The sequence below is a fragment of the Sinocyclocheilus grahami genome, unplaced genomic scaffold (genome assembly GCF_001515645.1).
Source record: "Sinocyclocheilus grahami isolate Dianchi unplaced genomic scaffold, SAMN03320097.WGS_v1.1 scaffold678.1, whole genome shotgun sequence".
Taxonomy (NCBI): domain Eukaryota; kingdom Metazoa; phylum Chordata; class Actinopteri; order Cypriniformes; family Cyprinidae; genus Sinocyclocheilus; species Sinocyclocheilus grahami.
Window position 1 is genome coordinate 551,570 of NW_015505857.1, and position 8,270 is coordinate 559,839.

An 8,270-nucleotide genomic window follows, 5' to 3' on the forward strand; every position below is an offset into this window, starting at 1 on the left:
TATGTAGTCTGTTAGACTAGTTTAAGTGTTTATGTAGTTAATAAAACCTTACTTGTATCACACTTGACGTGGTTCATTGTTTGCTTATAACTGGAGTCACTTAATCATGCAGATTTATGCTACAAGCTTTTGTAGAATTGTACAGTAAGAAAGTTATTTCCCTTAACCAGGAAATTAACGTTCTTAGAATTGACAAGACAGTTGACCCTGAGAGGTCAGCTAAATATCTACAGCGGATCTAAAATATTCATAATTAATTATAACTAGTTATGGTTAATTATTCATATTTCCTCATGAGCTTATTCGTTACAATATACTAGTTTCTATGTTGGTAGAGTTATCTGGTCTAGAAGAGCCCACCCTCACAACGTTATGTTCAATGATGGAAATGCAAGACAGTCTCAGCAGTCTAACAGAGCTGACACAGCTGTTACTAATGTTCATTTTATTTCAGCATATCAAAAAAAAGAGTGAAAAAGCATCCCAATGTGTGTGTTGTTGTGTCAAATGTCAGATCAAGTTAACTAAAGCCCTATTCGCACGGGATCAGTATTACCTGGTGACCTCCAGTCATTTGTAATAATTGTGGAGGTTGTCTGTGATCTTAATCCCGTGCGAATCGGCCATGTCTGTAATTTGTAAAGTAAAAATTCCCCCGCAAATGACCTACCATATTTCGCCGAACACCCAGGTCCTGTGATAATATTAGTCCCGTGCGAATCGGCATCTCTGTGATTCGGCCAGCATTTGGCGGGTCGTATATCATTTTTCAAGGTTTTTGTTTGCTGTGCACCTTTTTAACCATCTTTCGCGAAGAATTGAGCTGCGTTGGAGTGTTTGATAGTATTCTGGGTGCTGTTATATCGCTACACCATACAGTTTGCAGAAAGAGAAAGCTGAAAAGGTTTTGAGGTTAATGTGTTACAAATAAATCAAGCATAAAGCTTGAGATATTATTTTAACCTGGTGAAATGTAAATGACACAGTGCACGAAACTATATTAGTTTCTTTTTTTAAAAATCCATCTGGACCATAGAACGGGACTCTCAAAGCCTTGACATCCGGGTATCCCGGAGATAAGTCAGTAAATTTGAGTAAAATCACAGGCTTCGCTTATCCCGTGTGAATGCACCACACGAAATTCAGATGTGGGGGGTAATTTCAAAATCACACAAGGTCCCCAGATAATACTAATCCCGTGCGAATAGGGCTTAAGTGACCTTTAGGAATCACCATCGAAGCACAGCAGCTGAAAGTCTCTCAGAAAACTTTACTGCACACAACTTGGTTAGACTTAAGGCTTTGACTTTCTAGTATTTTTTTTGTTAAAGTTTTTTTTTTTTTTTTGGTCAGCTAAATATCTACAGCGCATCTAATATATGAATAGTTAATTATAACTAGTTATGGTTAATTATTCATATTTCCCCATGAGCTGATTCGCTACATACATTTTCATAAAAATACATTTAAACTTGAATAACTTTTTCGTTTTTAATTATTTTATTCCACTTCAGCACTAATCTGTAGAATTTCTTCTTTGATGAATTACAACCATTTTAGTTTGGATTGCATTTTAGTACATTTTCATGTCTACGCTCAAAAAGGGGTATTGACAGTTAATTGATTATTTCTTGTTTTTTCGCCTGGAGCCCTGCCTACTGCAGAAAACATCCCCCAAAGCATGACACTTCCTCCTCCACCTTCTCAATACCACCTTTATGCACTTGTGGTTCAGTCTTTCCCCAGTTTGACGCCGAACATAATGTTTCCCATCTGACCCAAATAAATTAAATTTGCTCTCATCACTGTGAACTTTAGACCAGTTCTCCTCTGTCCACACAACATCCTCAGCAAAGATGATTCTAGCCTTTTGATTCTTTGTGCTGATGAGAGGTTTGGTCACAGCAGAGTGTGCTTTCAGTCCGATTTCTCTTAAACATGCCGAGACAGATCCAAACTGGCGAGCAATTCCAGCTGCATTACTGAACCCATTCCCCATTGAGAGTCTCTGCATTATCCTGTCTTCTCGTGCATTTGTCTTACATGGAAGACCAGCCTTTTGGGGGGACTTGAATGAATTAGTGTCATTGTAAAGCTACAAGATTCTAGAAAACACAGATTTGGAATGATTATTTCTCTTGCGGAGGCTGAAAGGGTTGTCCCTTTGGCCTTCATGTGGACAACCTGCTGCTGCAGGGTTTCAGTCACCTTAGAGCGAACCGCCATCTTTGTTTGTCATATAATTAGCAGCAGGTGCCAGATTAACATCAATAACTTGGTGGTATCTGTAAGTGTTCTCTAATTTTGATTATTTTTCAAATATCTCAGTTGTTTTTATACTATAAATGTATGTAGAATACATTTAATTTATTAAATGTGCTTAAAAACTGCTCTTCTGCTCCTGTTAGGATAACTTAAAGTAGGACTAAGCAGTGACCTTGAAATTTAGGAAATTATAGGTCGTTCTCTAATTTTGATCTCCACTGTAAGTACTAGTCAGAATTAACTAAAGTATGTTTTTTTTGTTTTTTTGGTACAGACAGTGAGAGTGAGGACGAAATAGAAAACCCATGGAGAGGACAAAGAGTGTGCTGGTCAAATGCTGAAGTTACGGCTGTAATGAAACATTTTAAGGCACATATAGCCAAAGGAAAACTGGCCACAATGACTGAGTGCAAGCAGTGTAAAACTGCTGAGGATCCTGTTTAAGACGCAGCGCACAAAACGTAAGAGACTTTGTGAGAAATCTGGGAATTAGCTTGAAAAGAAAAACCCAAAATAAGTGATGTAACATCCTGTTCTCATTTGATGCCGTTCTATTAAGATTAGCACTTTGGCTGTTGTTTTAGGTATTTTTTCATTTTTGCAGAACTTGTGTATGGCAGCAGTACTTAATCACATCTTGAAGTTTAATTGTTAAAGGAATAGTTTGTCAAAATATGGCAGTCCTGTCCTTTTGTCACTCTCATGTTGTCCCAAACCCACATGGCCCTCTTCAGTGGAACACAAAGGAGATGTTTAGCAGAATGTTTTGGCCAGTCTCATCCTCAAACACCAATGATATTCACTGTATGGAGAAAGTGTAATAAATGTGAATGGCGTTGGTGCCTGAAGCTGACATTACGTTTTGTAAAACGATACATTAGTTTGTCAACTGTTTTCAGAACGAACGGGTGGGACCGCAGCTGTTTTCGAGTACGTCTGAAGAGGGCGCTTTAACCATCTTCAGGTTGGCTGGTCGGAAAATGGCGTGTTCAGTGTCTCGCAGCTCAGCATGCCGGGGCGAAGGAAAGACAGCATGGCGGGTTAAGCGACAGCTGTGGTGTGAATGAAGAGAGTGAAGGGGGTAGTTTAGATGAAGAGGATGATTCAAATAACATGAATTCTAATGAATGGATTCAGGTTGAGCAGTTGTCTCAAAAACGCAAAGACAGAGGCTCAGACTCTGAGGAGTTCGTCAGAGAAGGAAGGAGTAAAACGATGAGAAAGGAGGAGTACAAAGTTATCTTAATGTTTGAGACAATGGGTGAAATGAGTAATCCTATGCGATTAACAAAGATACTTAGAAAAGCTGTTGGTGAAATTAAATCAGTCAGATACTTAACCAACAATCGGGTGATAGTATTTTGTCTGAACAAAAAACAACAAGAAATGTTGAATAAAATGAAGGAGTGAGGGGGATTAGGAGTTAAGTGTCATGTGCCTGGCGAGGTGAGTGGCATTAAAGGAGTGATTTCTGGAGTTCCAATCTCATTATCAGATGAGACATTAAAGGGGTCATATGATGTGATTTCAAGTTTTCCTTTCTCTTTGGAGTGTTACAAGCTGATTGTGCATAGATAAGATCCTGAAGTTGCAAAGACTAAAGTCTCAAAACCAAAGAGATATTCTTTATCAAAGTTAAGACTCTGCCACGCCTACCTAAAACGGCTCGTTCTAACACGCCCCCACATATCTACCTCACTATGTGGAAATATTAGCATAATGCGCCCAAATGTGCACGCAAAGAAAGAAGGCGTGGTTTCAGTAACTGCAGTTAGTGTTGTAGTGTTCCGAAAGTAGATGCATTTAGGAATCTTTAAGATGACTTACAACAGGAAGCCAAATACAACAGTGATGATAACAGTGAATAGGAGACTGCTTCCAGAAAATGTTAAAATGGGATATGTGTGCTACCCAGTTATACCTTTTATAAAACCTGCATTAAGATGTTTCAATTGCCGAAGGTTGGGTCATGTAGCAGAAGTATGCAAGGGAAAGAAATGATGTTGTAAATGTGGAGGTGAACACGGTTATGGAGAATGTGGAGATTTAGTTGAACCTAAGTGTTGCAATTGTGGAGGCCCCCATAGTGCAGCGTATTTAGGATGTGTAGCGCAAAAACAAGCCGTGGAAGCAATGTAGTACAAGTCAGAGCATAATGTTTCATATGCACAAGCAGCAAAGAAGGTTCAAAATTAGCAAGAAAATAGAACTAGTCTTGGAAGGTCTGATGCAACTGAAACACCAAACAAGGGAACAGAGAAGTATAAAACAAATATAGATGCAACTATGCTTATGGTCAGCAAAGTAAGCTTCATTGCATTTTTTTGCGGAAGTCATCAACTGTACAGCACAAACGAACAGAAAAACTGAAAATCATTATATCTGCAGCAGCTCGTCAGCTGGGTATAACAGAGGTAACAGTTGAGAAAATTCAGACTCTACTAGGGCAATCTGAGAATAATGCAAGCTCTCAGGAAACCCCAGACAGACAAAGGTTAAAACAAATATGACATTCAGGATAATACAATGGACTGCCAGGAGTTTGACTGCAAATGGTCAAGAATTCAAGAAGGTTGTGCATGAAATGACAGGCCTTCCTGATTTAATATGCATTCAAGAGACATGGCTTAAATCGCAGTTATACTTCGTCATTCCAGGGTATATATCCATTAGAAAAGATAGGTCAAGAGCAACAGGTGGAGGGTGTGCAACCTTTATAAAGAATGGGGTGGCTTACAGGGAAATAAGGGTAGAAACACAATATGAATGCATTAAGGTGGAAGTGTGGACAACATTAGGAAAAGTAACAATAATAAATTACTACAATCCTTGTGAACAAATATCATTAATGGAATTAAGTAACATTTGGAGAAAAGAAGAAGGTATAGAGATATGGTGCGGTGACTTTAATGCACATAGTGTGGTATGGGGAAGTCCAAACTCAGATAAAAATGGCACAGTGGTGGAAGAATACATGGAAGACAATTTATTGGTATGCTTAATCATGCGTAGACTTAAAATGGCAATGGGAGGTGTTAGAACAGTCATCAGTTGGGAGTGACCATTTTCCAATAATTTGTAGGGTAGGATTAGAAATGCAAAGGAGTATGATGGCAAAACAATATAGATGGAAATTTGGAATAGCTGATTGGGAGAAGTATAATAAAATATGTGAGTTAGAATTAAAGAATTATAGTACAGAGGATGATATTGATAATTGTACAGAGAAATTAATTTAGATTTTAGTCAAAGCGGCAGAAGAAAGTATACCAAAAGTTGAAGGAAATGGGAGGAAGAAAGCTGTTCCATGGTGGAATGATGAATGCAGTAATTCAACTAAAAGCAGAAATAAAGCATTTAAAAGGCTGAAAAGAACTCTGACATCAGAAGCAGTAATAGAATATCAGAGGGAGAGAGCAAAGGCTAGAAGGACAATCAAGCAGGCGAAAAATAAATATTGGAGAGAGTATTGTGCTTCCATAGGGAAGGAAACTGAATTATGGGATATGTTAAAGAAGATGAATGGAGTATATAAAACCAGGAATATACCAGTTATCTCAGGAGAAGGAAGGACAGCTATTACAGAAAAGGACAAGGCAGAATTATTAGTTAAAACCTTTCAGAAAGCGCACAGTACAGAAAATCTAGATGAGAAGTATAGAATGAAAAGACACGGAATTTTGAATCAACAACATGATATTTATACCAAGAGACATGATGGAAAGGGGGCATTAGATGCTAACTTTAAACTTAAACTTTGAACTTAAAAGGGTACTACATAGGATAAAACGAACAGCACCTGGACAAGATGGAATTTGTTATATTATGCTTAAATACGCAAATGATAGAATTCTTAAAGCAGTATTGGACTTGTATAATAAGATACGGGCAGAAGGAAGACTGCCTAGGTCATGGAAACATGCTATAATAATTCCAGTAGCTAAACCAGGGAAAGACGCATGGATAGCAGGGAATTACAGGCCAATAGCGCTTACATCAAATCTATGTAAGCTGATGGGAAAAAACATTGTAAACAGGCTTAATTATGTACTTGAGAGTAAGGGAGCGTTTGGCATCTAATCAATAGGTTTTAGGAGAGGACGATCAACATTAGATGCATTAGTAAAGCTGGAAACAGATATGGCGGTTAAAGAGGGATTAGTGGCAGTTTACTCTGATATGGAAAAAGCATATGACATGTTGTGGAAGGAGGGATTATTTATTAAAATGAAGAGTATTGGAGTAGAAGGAAGAAGGTATAATTGGGTTTTAAGTTTTTTATTTGACAGAACAATTCAAGTTAAAGTGGGTGGTGAAGTATCTCAAACTCTAAATGTGGAAAACAGCTTGCCTCAGGGAAGTGTGATTAGTCCTATATTATTTAATATAATGATTAATGATATATTTGGAAAAGTGGCTCCGGGAATTAGCACTGGGTTATATGCAGATGATGGTATAATGTGGAAAGGAGGAAGGAATATATCTTTTAATATGAATACAATTCAAGAAGCTATAGAAGTAGTTGAAAAATGGTCGTTAGAATGGGGATTTAAATTCTCAATATCTAAAACATGTTACCAGATATTTACAAGGAAGAAAATTAAAGAGATTAAACTGCTTAAATTATATGGGACTTCTTTAGAGAAAGTGTCAACATTTAAGTATCTAGGATTATGGTTTGATGATAAATTATCATGGAAGGACCATATAGATGTTATATGAAAGGGGTCATATGATGCTTTTTTATGGTGCATCAGTATATACAGCTATTTTAATGGCACTAGAGTGGGTGTATGAAGTTAGACCTGATAAAGTAATAATATGTTCTGATTCAATGGCAGTCCTAAAGAGTTTACAATCATTGGAAACAAATAGAACTGACATTTTAACTGAAATCATGATTAGGTTATACAGTTTACGACGGATGAGAAAAATAATTCAATTTATGTGGGTACCAGCACACGTGGGAATTCAAGCTAATGAGGAAGCAGACAAAATTGCCAAAGAATCAATTAAAAGGAAAGAACCAAATCTAAACATTGCACTCAGTAGATCAGAAGGAAAAGAGTTTATTTTAGAAGCATGCAATAAGAAATGGCAGACACTCATGTCATACAGGTCGACACTATTACAAGGTTCAAAAAACCATAAAGAAAAGCAAAATAATTCACAACTTAAGTAGAAAAGAGCAAGTTATTTTCACACATTTATGAACAGGACATTCAAATCTACACATAGGGAAACATAACACGGGTCTATGTGATGTCTGTTTAATAGAGGAAACTGTAGAGCATGTTATGAAGATATGTAAGATATATGAAATAGAAAAGAGGATTCTTAAGGAAGAATTACAAGCAGTAGGATGCCAGGAATTAACTATAACTAGCTTATTAAAGGGGTCATATGATGTGATTTCAAGTGTTCCTTTCTCTTTGGAGTGTTACAAGCTCTTGGTGCATAAAGAAGATCTGTAAAGTTGCAAAGACTAAAGTCTCAAATCCAAAGAGATATTCTTTAGAAAAAGTTAAGACTCTGCCACGCCCCCCTAAAACGGCTCGTTCTAACACTCCCCCACATATCTACCTCACTATGTGGAAATATTAGCATAATGCCGCCCAAATGTGCACGCAAAGAAAGAAGGCGTGGTTTCAGGAACAGCAGTAGTGTTGATGCAGCATATCAGGGAGACGCTGTGTTTTAGTGCTAAAGCCAAAGCACTTTATTTGTCCTTCTGGAAGTAGAACAATTAGGAATCATTGGTTAAGATTTATTTACAACAGAACAGCACAACCCAGATGTTCCAATTTGTGCAACGCATTTTATGGACAACAGTTTTTTGAACCTAGAAGAGTACAAAGCTGGCTGTGCACAAAGGCTATTTCTAAAAAAAAAAGGGTCAATTCCGACTTTGCTATGACAATCTGGCGCTTCTGAATCAGCGATTGTAAGTATGTTTTGTTATTAGTTTAAGTATTTGCTATTGACTGTTCAAATGCGGAGTTTTG